The 15,162-nt window shown below is 36.8% G+C and overlaps 1 protein-coding gene across 2 annotated transcripts in view; it reads left to right on the top strand.

The window, feature by feature from the left end:
• CDIN1 (CDAN1 interacting nuclease 1) overlaps positions 1-15,162 on the top strand; it is a 211,209-nt gene that overhangs the window by 16,764 nt on the left and 179,283 nt on the right. The gene's annotated exons all lie outside the window — the stretch shown is intronic.

The raw sequence follows: 15,162 nt of genomic DNA, 5'->3' as shown, positions 1-15,162 counted from the left end.
TTGATGCATAACCTCCCCCTGCAATCCCAACTCTTAAGGCTACCTTGTATTGCTGTAGCTCATCCCTGTATAAACCCTTCGATATGGATAAAGTGGTTTTGTTCTGACATAAAGCTTCAAGGGTGAAATTGTTCTTTACTAAGAATTTTTGCAGGTATCATTGTCACCATGCATGAAACTCAGCAAGGTTATTTTCCAATTTTTAATTTAATTTAATTTTATTTTATTTTTTGCGGGGGACATTGGAGCTTCCCTGTTTTGTATTGAACTCTCTTTGACTGCATAATCTTCACCTTTCCTTTCTGAGGGTGCCTGCAGTATGATAGACCCTTCAGCGTTTTTACAGTAACCTGTTATTTGTTTGAAGTCACTCTGCTGCCTGACTTTCAATACAATGTAACATGGCTTCGTGGTTTTTTTCTTGCTCCTCATGAAGCATCTCATTGACTGTCAGCTTTCCTGTCACTTGATGGGAGGGCAGAGTTTTTGAGAAGCTAAGTCTGGCTCCTGGACTGCAGCCACTGTGCCTTGAAACCAACAAAGCTTCTCTGGGTGCCTGAGAGTATTACTCTTAGAAGATTATTATTTTGTAGATATCTTGGGATGATTATCACTCATAAATGGAAACAACACTTGGTTCCTAAAAAAGGTCTTTTTTTGTTTCTCTTCATTTCACTTTCACTGCATCTTAAACAAAATAGTTTATTGGGAATTAAAACTTTTTTTAACCCCTGATATTCTTTCCCAAAGCAGTTGATCTGACAAGGTTTCTAATGGTTCTCTCAAAATGCCCAGGACAAGAAACATTCCTGTTTTTCTCGAACAGTTATATTGACTTCTACTTTGAGCCCTCATCTCCCATTTTGATCTTTATATCATCCTTCTCATCTCATCTTCCTCGTCTGGGAGACCTGCCTCCAGATAAAACATTTTAAAGGAAAATTGATGACAAAGAGTCTCAAGTGCCAAATACTCCCATTCTCTTCTTTCTTCCCCTAACCCCTCTTTTTGGTCTTTTGAATATTGGTGTAGAGCCAGTAAGATTTTTTTCTTTTTGATTTGACCATTGTAGTTACTTTTACCTATTATGCATTTGGAATACATACATCCCTTTCTTTTGCTTTCTCTTTGCCTGTGAATTCCTTGAGGTTAGGAGCCACGTGTTCTGCTGTGATTTTATTTTCCAGCTCCCCCATTTAGTGCCTAACACAGTAGTGTCCTTTCTGCATTGAATAGAGTTTTGTTAACTTCCTAATACTGGCCAGTGCTTATTTTTATGTTCTCTTTTGGGGAGAAGAGAACATGTTTCTTCTTTTTGGCCACTATTACTGTAGTAGTACCATACAAAGGACTTGCTATTCTTTCCTAAGATTGTTTCTTAAGCTCTCACTCTCTGGGTCAGGATATTTAAGTCCTATTTAAAAATATTAAAATATTCAGTAGGCAGCTAAGTGCTTAGCCTGGTGTACTACTTAACACTAAATGAAAGTAAAATATAACACAGACATGGAGCCATTTGTTATATTTTAGTAGATGAAGCAATGGCTGTGTAAACCTTAACCTTGTATTTTTGTGAGTTCCACTTTATCATGTAGCTGTAAGAGTAATCAAAATAAATCACGGGAGATGAATAAATATTTTCTAGTGCTTTTTCTGTGCTTTCAGAAGTGATGCTTGATCCATGAAATTTTAGTAAGTGTATTAAATAAAACAATATGATGTGCACCGTGTCAGATCTGATAAATTATTTGGGATAGGACATTTATATAACATATGTTGAGCTGCTACGTGAACAGCTTAATGACTATAAATTATGTTAATCTGTCTTGCCATTTTTACATTTTGTTAAAAATTGCACGATTTGTATTATAGCTATTTATATATATTTGGGGGCTGGGCACGGAGAAGAGAAGGCATAAGAAAGGCGCAGGTCATCTCTGCGATGTTCTGACAGTGATCGGGGCTCCTCAGCTGTGCCGTGTACATAACACAGATGTTGGAGAGTCATCTGTCAGCCATGCCTCTCCTATGCAGTTAAAGTTCTAGAGGGAAAAGAATTTGACACAGTGCTGTCACTGTTACATTTTCACAATGGAAGAGCATGCAAATATTGAACCTCCTGCTTAGCAGTAGTGCCCTGTCTAATGTCTGTGCTGGTTAGAATAAAAAATCATGGGTGCATCTTGGGCTCAGAGATCTGACAAAGGTCATGCTATGTTGGGCATTTGAATTGGAAATTGTCTGGACTTAGATTTTATAAAGCTCCCACTGTTGTGTGTGGGGAGAATTTCAGCAGGGTTTTGTCCCTGGAGAGGCCTCTTAGGCCCTTTTCTGTCCTATGAATGAATTTAGATGTGAGGGTTACTCCTGCCTTAAAACTGTTAAGTTCATTTTGCATACATCCCTAGAGACAAAAACTGGCAGATGCTTTTGTCTTGGAAGTGTTTAAAAGAAAACTGCAGAGCAGGAACAAGAGAGAAAAGGGGCCCTGTGTGGAGTCCCAGAACATTTTGGAAATGGCCAATATGCAGTTTTCATCAGTATGAAGGCGGGGTGCAATATGGTGCCTGTAGCTCACAAGGGAATATGAATGTTGATTAAGCATACTCCCAGGCTTTGAAATTCTGAAAGCAGTGTCAGAATAATGGATGTTGAGCAAATGTCAAGCATTTGTTAATTTCTCTGTTATTTGGAGTTTATCTACCATGATCAATCAAATAAACTAGTGCTTCTCTCTTGTGGCATGTGTCATTGATATGGTGATTAGGTGGCTAGAGAGACCTTCTGCTTTTTTTCCAGGTAACAGATTATAAAGGAGTAGACAGAGCTTTTCGGCTGGAGATTTGTTTATGGCCTGGTTTAGTAGAAATTTGGATAATAACTGAGGACTTTGGTGGAGGTATAAAAATCTGCAGCCACATGCCAAGGATAGTAATTGTGGTGCCATTTACACCAAAAGAGCTAGCCCCGATGTTATGGTTTTCATCTAAATATAGTTTTCAGTAGTTTATAACACTTTGACGTAAAGTTGAGCGAAAGAAATTCAGCCATGGAAGAGTTCTGACCTATTAACATTTGTAGGTAGGGTTTTTGATGTATTTTTATTGTTGTCTTTTTTGTCCCCCGACTTCAGTGCTTAATTCCAATTCAGTTATTGCCTTTCATTCTTGAGGAAGTCAGCAGATTTGCTTCATGTGGTCTGAAGTAATTTCTTTCTATTATTTTTAGAAATCCATACTACTGTGTTTTGATGTCTCAGGTATAAGTGATCAGAAGATCCTTTTCAGCAATTACTCGCCCGCAGATCTTTGTGGAGTGCTGACATTCCGTGGTGTGAGAACTCGTTTTCCTTTTAGAATGCAAATGGTCTTACCAATTGGGGTTTCACCAGGCTTTGACACTCAGTACCCTCCTGAAGTGTCCTATCCCTGAGGGATAGTGTGACTTGCCCTGAAAGTGAGTCTGTGTGTGAAACAGAAGTGGCTGGAATCAACGCAGACTTGTAATCAGAGATTTGACCTATTTTTCTTTCTTGTCTCCATTTTCTTTTCATAGTCTTAGCCATGTGGCTTGCATGATTCAGATGGAGACAAGTACAATCCTCACCAACCCAGACCATGTGAAATAGGTGCCATTATGACTTTTGGCATGACCTTTCTGCAAAATTGGACCTCCAAAAGTGATCTGCCCCCTATTTATAAACCTCGGTCCACTTTCCCTTCAGGGGATTTGCAGCTGGGCAGCCACAGAGTATTTGCCCTATGAACCGCCTCGTATGGTTTCTGGAGGGCTCTGCTTTGATTTTCTCAACCTGTTAACAGTGTCTCAAATATTATGACGATTTCCAAAGCGGAAAGTCTTTAACTTTCTCTTTAGGTTAAGATGCTCTCCATGAGGCCTTTGGTTTTGGCCTTTTCAGGGACCAGACTCCTAACCCTCTGAGTAAAATCCTCGTGACTTGCCTGCTACCCGGTGCCAACGAACTCTGCCACTGCAGAGCTTCCAGCATCATAAAAATAGACAGCACTGCTGACTGGCTCTTCTGGGCCTCCCTCTGAAAGCTCATCATGACCGTGCCCTGACCACAGCGTCACTGAGTCATTCACTTACATCATACCCCAAACACTCAGCCTGTTACTGATACGCACGCAGCTCTCAAATTTATTTTCTGCTCGTGGTGATAAAGCTGCTGTTCCTAGTTTGGATTAGAAAGCCATGAAAAAATCTTGTTACAGTGTTGAAAATTATTATTATTGTGTAATAATAGGACAAAAAAGGTGAACTTCAAGACTGTTAATTCTTAACTATATGTACTCATGGATTCTTCCCAGCACTCCAATGGGAGGTGCTGGTGTTTTTGATAGACAGTGGCCCCCAGCACCTGCCAAGCAATCAGTCCCTCTCTCTCTTGACTTCACTAAACTCTTCTAATGCCCATAGATAATTGAGCTTTCCTTCTCCTCCCTCTCATGTGTTGCAACTGCAAAGTAATGGCTCATTGAAAAAAGAAAAAAACAACAACAACAAAAAAAACGATAGTTGTAGCATGAATATTGGTTCCTGGACTCACGTTCTAACACTAGCCAGAATTTTTAGAGCATGTGGCATAATCCTTTTAATAAATTCTGGGGTGACAAACTGGTACTTTGAGAATGGGTCTGATCATTGGAGACAGATAAACATCATTAGGTTTGATAACTAAGGGGGCTGATGCCACAGGGTGACCATAAAGTCTGGAGACATAATTATTTTGCCATGTGTTGCAATTCAGTAACAGTAAACCCCTTTTTAAAACTATGTATTTGACTATGTTTTCAGACTTGGTGGCCACCCTGTATTTTGGTAAGGTATGAGGTGTGACATTACGTCGGCTTCCTTGTGTAACCTGTAAAGTGGTTCTAAAGTGATTCCTAATGATAAGTTCTATTTTGAGTAAAGGCAGCATTATTGGAGGTGAATTAAAAAAACAAAACAAAACCATTCCTTCTCCAGGATGATTAACTTGGCCAAAAATAATTGAATAAATTTATTCTTGACTGCTACTGAATAAAAGTCCGTTTTGTTACTTTATCCTCATACTAAGTATGTAGACTTTGAATATGAAAACTAGTAGCCATTATTTCATGCCCCCCCCCAATCCTTTTCTCTGTGTTCCTCAAATGTAGATTAACTACTAAGTGGCTGAAGACTCTTAGATTTTCTGTCCTAATTCATTCCCATTATCCCCTTCTCTGCTGGTTGCTAATAAGTGATGAAATTGCTAAAAGGCAGACTTCTTAGGGGAGGAGGAAAAGCGAAGGGTTAGAATAATCTGTTAACTAGACAGACAGTCCCTAAATACCAGAGAAGTAGCTCAATATGGGGTTTCCAGTTGAGTAAACTTTTATTTTACTTTATTTTAAAAAAGAAGACTAGGGAAAGCCCCGAATTTCACTCTGCAGTGTAAGACGCATTTTCACAAAACTTTGTTCTTTTCCTGGCGGTAGTGGTGGAGAAGGATGCAGTTACTTATTTAAGCCTCTAGTTGGGATAGAGTTTGAAATAAGATAACTTTCTTTATTTTTATTTTCTCCCTGTGTTTGGTACAGACTCTTATTTGTTCAAGAATCGCATTTAATTCAGAGTTATAGTATGAGGTCCTTTTGGCTGTTACATCATTGAAACTCATGCTTTATCTCAGAATAAATTAAAATGGTACAATTCATTCTTTCTGGAAGGGAATTACACTTACTGTAGATTTGGAAGAATTGCTGTAATAGGCTAAATAAAATAGGGAGTCCATCCCTATTAGGGAAAAGAGAGTTATTGTCTGTTTCTTTTGCATAGTTTCATGGTGGGAGGAAACATGTCAGACATCATTTTTAAAACTGCATCTGTGAGACATCAGTAAATCCCTCACTTGATTCAGTGAGAATTGATTGAACATTTTTTTTGGTAATGTTTAAATCCTAGAGATAGGACTTTAAGTAGGTAAGTGTAAGTAAACATTTTTTGATGCGCAGTAATTATGTACCTGGTTTTAAAGATGTTTCAGCAAAATATTGTTACAAGTTCTTGTAGCAAACATTGTTAACACTTTGATAATATTTGGGATTCAAACATCTAGTGAGGGTGTGATCTGAAACGTAGGCCGCTCGCCTTTTGCTTCGGATGATCAGTCCCCCCATGAAGGAGGTAGTCACACACCACTCTGTGCACTTGACACATACAAATGCTAAATACAGCAGCAGCATGAGGTCTCTGTCATTAGCAGTAATTTATGTAATGAAAGCCACCTGGCTGTTTTTTATAATTAATTGCTTGTAAATAATAAATTTAAATATAATTTATAGTTTTCTAAATTTGATTACTATATAGACCCAACAGCAAACCTAAAAAAGTTGGCTATTTCATAATGTAGTTCAATGACTTTTAAAAGGAGACATATTTAAAAGTATGCATTTTATATATATATATATGTATGTATGTATATATATATATGGATTATTTCCTTTGAGGAAATAGTTTCACTAGGAAATATATTTATTTATTTTTTTGGAGGGAAATGGTAATAATATAATCCAACGGTGCTATCTCTGTTTGGATTGGAATATTAACTTTGAAATAATCTCACTGATTTAACATTTTTATTATTTCAGTCAGTTTTTAAAAATATTTGAACATATAATTTCATACACACAGAGGAAAGTGTACCTATTTAATAATGATGTAGTGATACTCTTGAAAAAAGTTTTTTCCCTGTTTTGTAAAATTTCAATTATGTTTTGAAAATACTTTATAGATGGGTAAAAAATACCTAAGTATATGTAATGATGTTATTGACAGTGGTGATAGTAAGTGACTTTGCCTAGTAGATTTACTAAGTACAGTAGCACTAATTTAAGAAGACATTACCATAGTTTTGTTTATGTGGTTACATATATTAGCTACCAAAAATTATTGGTTTTTTTGGTGTAGTGGAAAATTACAGTGATTTACATGGCTTAAAAAAAAGAAATGTGGCTTTGGAGCCCTTTCCTCTATATTCCTCTTTCATTAAAAAAGAAAGAAAGGAGGAACAAAAAACTTAGTTTGTGGATTTAAGACATATGTTATTAATAGTTATATCGAATTATTTTGAACTTTATGAATCTATTTTTTAACTTAAGGCCTCTTTTTCTAAATACATTTCCACTTAAAGCTATATCCTTTAATATCTGTACTGGCTTTTTTATTTTGTACCATAGCAGTGAGATTATCGTTGACAATTATGAAATGTGTAGAAAACTTTTGTAAAGGATTGATAAATTACAGGAGAATCTGTAGCTTTGGGCTATAAACTTCATAAAGTAGAGAGACTTACCTTCATATGTGACCAGTGGCATTTTTCCTTCACCAAGATTTAGTAAAGTTCAGATAGCAATCATGCAATTTTAATTAGTTGGACTTCTAAAACTATTTTGAAATTCTCTTTGTTGTTGTAGAAACTCAACTAGATCATGAAAAACCTACCCCTGTTAAGTAACAAAAGTGTATCATGACTGCTTGAGATTGAGAGTCAAGTCAATGCGCGTTGCCTGTGCTAACAGGAATTGTCTGTAAAGCGGAAAGATTATGGCCTCTGGTTGCGGTCAGGGTGTGAGCACCATCCCTCACCTCAACAGCAGACAGATTTGTTCATAGATTGGTTTCTGAGGTTTAATAATCCCTCAAGAATTTAGAATGTTGTTGACTGTCCCCATTTACATCACTGAAGAAAGAAGCTTTGCAACAGGTGCAGCTGCATACTAATTGTAGGGTGTGTTTAATCTGTCCAGGAGGGAAAGTGACTCCAAATTTGGTATCTTAAAGAGTGGGGTGACCTTTTAAAGCCCAGGATGAGAATTGCCAACAATTGCAACAGTCTAATTATACCCACAAGGAGTTGTGAAGAGCTTTTAAGTTTTCCTATACACCTAGAAGTTGGGGAAGGGCTTGAAGTCATTAACATATGACAGATGCACTCCCTTTTCAAGGGCTCCTACGATAAATTTTGATTGTAGAAGTGGGAATTTGACCCGTAGCTTATCGCTTGCTTCATTAGCTTGCTTGAGGACAAGGACTTTTTTTGACAGGAGTGTTATCTTACTTATGTTCCAGAATTCCTTCTGCCTCCTTCTCTCTGCTGATAGTAAGTCACAGCAGATAACCTTGATGTGGGTTTTTCCAAAGCACATGGTGTACTATGCAGGCCTACATATATATATGTGTGTGTGTTTATATTTATATAAACATAAATAGAATATTAATGTTTTACATATCGTGTTGTATATGTAATATATACTTTCATTGCACCTTATTTGAGCATGTCACTTCAAAGTTTGATTACATTATTTTAGAAATACTGGCCTTATGTGAATTCTCTCCCTTTTAATGAAAAAAAACTGGAAATATATTTCTTGGCTTATAAAGACGATAAAAAGCTTGACTTCCACATTTCTATGAGGTTGACTGCCTTTTGAAGTTGGTGAGAAGAAGGAAGAGAAATCTGGGTGTTCTCCTGGTGGATTCTGTGCGCGTGTGGAGGAAAGCGTGCTTCCCAAGACTGTGCGAATGGTAGAGGTGTCCCCATGAGGAGACCTGGAAATGGGACAAAGCAGGACCTGATGTGGTAAACCCTGTGGCCTCAGCACTTAAATGAAATTGCTTTTTATTATCTGATTGGAAAGTCATCCAAAATAAGCCATACAGGATTAATGTTAAAAAGCTTCTGAATAAAATCAGTCTTGGGTGATCTCATTCTCTCTCACAGTATTTCTGTGTTTACCTGCTTATGAGGCCTGTTTTAATTCCTTAATAGACTATATACTAAACTTTATTTTAAAATATGTTCTGTTACATTAAAATCTCTTTTTATAGAAGTCACTAGCTCCTTAACCTCTAAGGGTTATTTATAAATTTTATATTCCCAACAGGCATAATTTAACTGTGTTCCTATCAATTAGCAGAGAGCTCTTTTTGAACAATTAGAGGGTGGTTAATTTACTCTAAGTAAGGTTGCCACCTGTCTAGGTATTAACCCCCAAACAGGTTGGAAATCACAGAGAGATTTGCTTTTGAGTTTGTGTTTTAAAGCAGTAGAAGTTGATTTCTTAACTCTCTACTGCCATTTTAGTGGCATTTTCTGGGTTAGTCAGTGGCAACAGTGACAGCAGGTGTTTTCTTGGTCCATGGGCTCACTTGGTTGATAAACTAAGTTATTAAAATTATAGGTGTAACTGGAAATCTGTGACCGGTAGGTGTAATAGTGCTTGGTACACACTGAAAATAAACTGGTAATATCTACCCATTTCCATTGTTTCTACTGTTCCCTTCTCAGGTTGTTCCATGGGAGGCCAGTGAAATCTTTAAATGAGAGCTTGAGGATCAGAATGGTGTTCAGTGGAAATATTATTCTTACCTGGTGTCATGGAAATGAAACATGAAGAGCATTAATTATGTATTTCACAGAAGAATCTGAGAACATAATTTTATAGTATTTAAAATAAGCTGTGGGAGAAATACAATTTATTTAGAAAACATGCATTGTTTATAAGGTTTCCAGTACAGTATGTAAAATAGAATATATCTTACCTCTTGTGACCTAATATGTATGTTTCTTCAATCCATCTGGGACCTGGTCTCACCAGGAGATGTGGACCTGTGATCATGACCACGTTCTTTGAGATTGATACAGATCTTTCTTTTCTTTTTCTCTTCCCCTTCCCTTCCCCTTCCTTTTCCCTTCCCGTTTTCCCTTCCCTTTCCATTTTCCCTCCCTTCCCCTCCCCTTCCTAATTTGAAATTAAATTATAGTCAGGTGCTGTTTAAGGACAGGGATGGGTTCTCCAAGATGTTCTTAGGCAATTCTGTCATTGTGGGAACAGCACAGAGTGCCCTCACACAAACCTAGGTGATACAGCCTTCAACACACCTGAGCTGCAAGGTGAAATCTATAACTCCCAGGCCACAAGCCTGTACAGCATGATACTGTGCAAAACAACATGAGAGTACATCAAGCACAAGAGAAAATGATGCCATCAAGAGATGAGGTGTGCAGGGGATGTGTGGAATTGCTGCCAGCATAACACAGCCTACTGTTCCATAGCAAACTTTTTGTTTTTGTAAATAGAAAGTGTACACTCTAAAATAACAATAGGAGTATAGTAGAGTGAATACATAAATCAGTAACACAATCATTTGTTATCATTATCAAGTATTAGGTACTGTACATAGTTGTTACATGACTGGCAGTGCAGTACATTTACACCAGCTTCACCACAAACTTGCGAGTAGTGCATTGTGCTATGATCATATCACTAAATTAAGCAACAACTTAATATGAGCTATGTTAGTAAAATGCTAGGAATAAATTGTGCAGATCAGTGAAGCAGGATTGAAAAATAACTGTATAATTGTTAAGATTTAGGGCCTCATTCACTTGAAAAAACTTGAACCGAATTCCATTGCTTTCAAAATGTAATGAATCACATATGGTTTAGGAATTGTATTCCTTTAGATGAGCAGTGGGAAGAGTCCTTCACCTTCCCCTGGCCACAAGCTTTAGGCCTGCACATCTAACACCCAAGAGGAGGTCTTGCTTCCAAAGCCAATTTTGCAGCTGCCTTAAAGGCATGGCCCTGGGCGAGTAAGTTACTCTTGGAGCTCCAGTTTGTCCGTAGTTAGCAAGAGCTCCTGCTTTTTGCACAGGGATCCTGTGAAGATAAATGAGTGCTGTGTAAAAAAAGCTTTGAGAATGGTGTAGTGCCAAGGTAATGCCTTGCTACTCTGGAGGCTGGTGTTCTTGTAAAACCATGAAAGGAAACTTCTGACAGTCTGTGGAAGAGAATTAAATGAGAGTGTCTTCCTTGCACTGCTCTCTGTGTGACTACACACTAGCTCTGTCTTTTCAGAGTAGGGCATGTACCCTAGAGCTTGCTCTGGCTGATTATTATCTCGAAGGTCCTAAAGAGTGAATATATTGCTAAAGTAATTTATAAGCAACATCTAGGCAATAGTTCACAAACCATAACGTAGGAAATTTTCAATCAGGGAGAAGGAATTTGCATTAAAAACAAAGCAAATGGCAACTGCATCAAAACACAGGGATAATTGCATGTTGAAATGATATCTGAGTAAAATAAGGGGGCATGTAGAAAGCTGCTTGGAATTGTGGTGTTGTGGAGAAGTAGCTAATTGCTTGCCCTTCTTGTCACTTTGCTTCTTTTAAGTGACTTAAGCAAGGTAGACTCTTAAATTGTGCCTTCATAAATCTTTTCATTTGTGTAATGTGAAAATTATAAATGTGTGATTAGCCAGTCTCTTTATCCAGTCTCAGCTGTGTAGTATATTTTCTCCTTTGGACAGTTAATGAGATGGTGACTTTTGTGTCGTTTATCCTGGGAAATAAATGAATAACTTTCTTTTATATCTCCTTTTACCACACTTTCTTTGATTTCGATCTGTTCATATATAACTGTGTGGGCGGAGTGGGTAGGTATTTTTACTTTATGTGTAAAGATAATAAGAATATATTGTCTGGCTTTTACTTGGATTCTATTTTACATATACTAAGTTACCTGCTCTCATCAGTAGCTACCCCCCTCTAGAAAACTGTCTCCAGAATTGGTTACCTGTTTTTAAGAGAACTTATAAAATCTTTCTAAATTAAACATCATTCCAGCAGTATTAAATATTGGGAATTTTCCTCTGTTTGCTTTTAGAACTTATTGGCCAACCAGGTCAGACATACTAAAATTCAAGGGATCTGATGGGAAATGTAGTAGTTTTGTCCTACTATGAATTTTAAATGTTGCCATTTTCATATATTACAGCATCATCTGTTCTCACATGCCACAAAAAATGTGTAGAACTTTTAGACCAAATTCAGGATCAAGGCTACAAGAATGATGGTCTTCTAACTCATTTTCTTAGAATTGTGTTACACAAGTTATCTGCATACCATTTTATACCAAGATACTGTTTATCAGGTCATTTAAAAAAACTTACTGTAAGATGATTTTTTTTTTTTGTTTGTTTCATTACTTCTTGGAAATGTATACAAACATGATTGGGAATCTGTACTCACTGGAGAGGATAAATGGTATTTACTATACTAAAATTGTAGGGAGTTCTTCATTTCTGAGAGTAACTGTTTCGTGCCTAGCAAAAGCCTTTTAAATATAGAACTCTTGGGGAGGCTGAGTCTTATGCAACATGCTTTTTGAGAGTTCACTCTCTTCAGCATATGGAGTGTGTCAACCAACAGGTGCTTAATAAATAGTTGTTGAATTACTGAATAAATGAACTTCTAAATGTGTAGTTATATAATATACAAAATTACTGGATTTAATGAAATGAAGAGAAGACTGAGAAGGTTATACAAAATCATGATAGGTTGGTTGAATGAATCTAGGTATATACCTACTTCTGTTTTGAAACGAAGGGAAATGTCCCTGTCTCACAAAATCAGTTGCTTTTAAATTTCCTTCGTATTGTTATTATATTAGAAGAGGAAAAAAATGTTTGTGTTTTCAAAATCAAATACTTCATGTCTAAAGATTATATTAAATATTTTACTTTATACTAAATATTATAGTAAGGGGATTGTGCTTTGAACTGAAAACATCAGAGAAGCCTTTGCCTTTTATCAGATGAATAGTAATTAGTTTACTTGGTGGTATCTCCAAATTTTGTTGCTCACCAATGGTGTTTGGCAAGTGAAATTCATTATAATAATAATTGTAGAGCCCTCTCAAAGAAACAGCAGATACCAAGAGTTTAAAATGGCTTGCATTTATCAAACAAGAGTTTGAGAAACAGATAGCTTTGAACTAGAGAATTAACTTTTAGTCTTGTTCTATTGTTGATTATTGTAGTAGTTTTGTTTATGACTGTTGAGTTCAGTGGATCATAAGGACTTCCTGAAGCAGAATCGCTATGCTGGAAGACACACATTTCTGCCCTGTTTAATCCACAGTTATTTTGGATTTTTTATCCTTTTCAGTTAAACAGTACCCTATCTGATGTAGAGATAGAAATAATCTGGGTTTTTATCAGACTGGAATCCTAGGCTATAATGTCAGAGCAAAGTGAATCAGACCAAATTTCTCAGCATATTCAGAGGTATTTTAAGGTGTGGGCCTGGCGACTCATGTATCTTTTTAGTAAGGTTAGCACGTTTATAATACCCAGTGCCTTTACTCTCTTGGTTCTAGATTTGGTCTGATTGAGTCAAGGCTCTGATGTGGCTTTCACAGATTTCCTGCATGATTTGTTTACACCACCTACCTGGACTTTGGAAAGAGAGAGAGAGCTGGGTTAGGGCTTAACTGATGATACAAGAAACAGGTCACAGTGCTCTTTTCAAGTATCCTTATTTATAGTCTGGTCATGCATATCTTTTCCCTGAGGTCATCAATCTTCCTTTTTGTTGATGCCTTTTTAAAAAAATAATAGTTGATTGTTATGAACTTTGTGACAGCAAGACCAAATCATGCTGGATAATTTTGTTGCATTTTGTATAACCAAAATTTCTAGGCTTTAAAAATTAGTAGCGCACACTCTTATTTTTTGGTAAAGCTTAAAATCACTTACTATAAGGCGCTGCTGTTTTTTGGAAGCTTAAAATCTTTAGTGATGCTTTCATTGTCATGTGTTCATATGTTGTCTTAATGACTATTTGTGTGTCTGTGAGTTGCAGTGTTTTTGCGTTTTCCCTCAGAATGGATATGTGTGTTGGATACGGGGTGTGTGCATATTAAGGAACAGGGAGAGGAGGAAGGTTATTGTTCATTTAAGTCATCATTTGAAAGGCTACTGAGTGCAAGGCCCTGTGCTAAATGTTGATGATGTAAAGTTAAAAAGACATAAAGGTAAAAGGAACCCCTGCTTTAAAGAACTCAGAGGCTAATGGAAAAAGCAAATGAAGAAAGGAAGAATACTTTAAATTAAAACTCAACGTGAGACTTATTTATGGGTTCACTAAATCCAGAAGACTGAAGTATTTCATGAATTCTTAGACCAAAGCAATCCTATTAAGAGCTCTTGAATCAGCAGTGCTAGTCAACAGCCAATGAAAAATCCTTCTAAGTATGTTTTTTAAAGCTTAAAATTAAGTTTTTTGTTTTTTGTTTTTTAAGAACACAAGATTCCTTAGCTGCAATTTTTGCTTGTTTGTTTTTGGTTGGAAGTCACATGTTTTCCTCTGGTTTTCTTTTTGGGACATTGTGTAATTGCCCGTATTCTGGTAAAGTTCAGTTTTAATGTAGTGTGTGTGTTTCAATGGAGTCTAACAATGGACCAGTGAGAGACTTGAAAGAGAAATGGTCAGAAATGGGCAGTGAATATATGTATAGGAAAATGTGGGCAATATGATCTAGACTCTTTCTTTATCTCACTGTCTGGATTGCGGACGCCACTCTCTGAGCCATGAGGCTGAGAGCCACATCTTAGTCATGGTAGAAAGGTGAGCGAGGAGTAGCTGGGTCTCAAGGACTTGGAGTCACAAAACTGAATTTTGAGATGCTCTTTTTTTAGGAACTGGATGCTTCTGCATATGTTTTGGTAATTTTCTCTAAGAATACATTTTCTAATCTGCATAGAGTAATATCAGTCTTTCCCAACTGACACTCAGTATTGTTTTGAGAACAATAATGTATATGAAATTGTAAAGTATTATATCTATTTTGTTTCAATTTCTTTAAAAATTATTTTAAAATTAATTTTATATTCTCCTACTTGGACAAATTCTTGGTATTAGCTTTTCAAAACTGTGGGGAGGGTGGTAGCTTATATAATTACAACATTTAGGGAAAGTTTTTGTTGGCTGACTTAGCAAGTTCAGGGTTTTCTTTATTCCCTCCCTCTTTCCCTCCCTCCCTCCGTCCCTCCTTCCTTCACCCCCACCGTGCTCCCCCCACCCCCCGACCCCCATCTTTCTTTCTCTTTAAAGAGCTTTTAAGAGAATTGCTTTGGTCTAAGAATTCATGATAGACTAAATGAAATCCTTCAGTCTACTGGATTTAGTGAGACCATAAATTAGCCTCATGGTGAATGTATCTTTCTTTTCTCCTTTTCATTTGACACAATTCATTGAAATGACGACTACTCATAAGTGGTTAGAATTTTATGTGTGGGAAACTTGGAGAGAAAAACTTTTCAAAC

Source organism: Pteronotus mesoamericanus, unplaced genomic scaffold (genome assembly GCF_021234165.1).
Source record: "Pteronotus mesoamericanus isolate MK-2021 breed Mesoamerican mustached bat unplaced genomic scaffold, CSHL_Meso_final contig_164, whole genome shotgun sequence".
In the NCBI taxonomy this organism is placed as follows: domain Eukaryota; kingdom Metazoa; phylum Chordata; class Mammalia; order Chiroptera; family Mormoopidae; genus Pteronotus; species Pteronotus mesoamericanus.
This window is presented reverse-complemented; position numbering and strand designations above follow the sequence as displayed.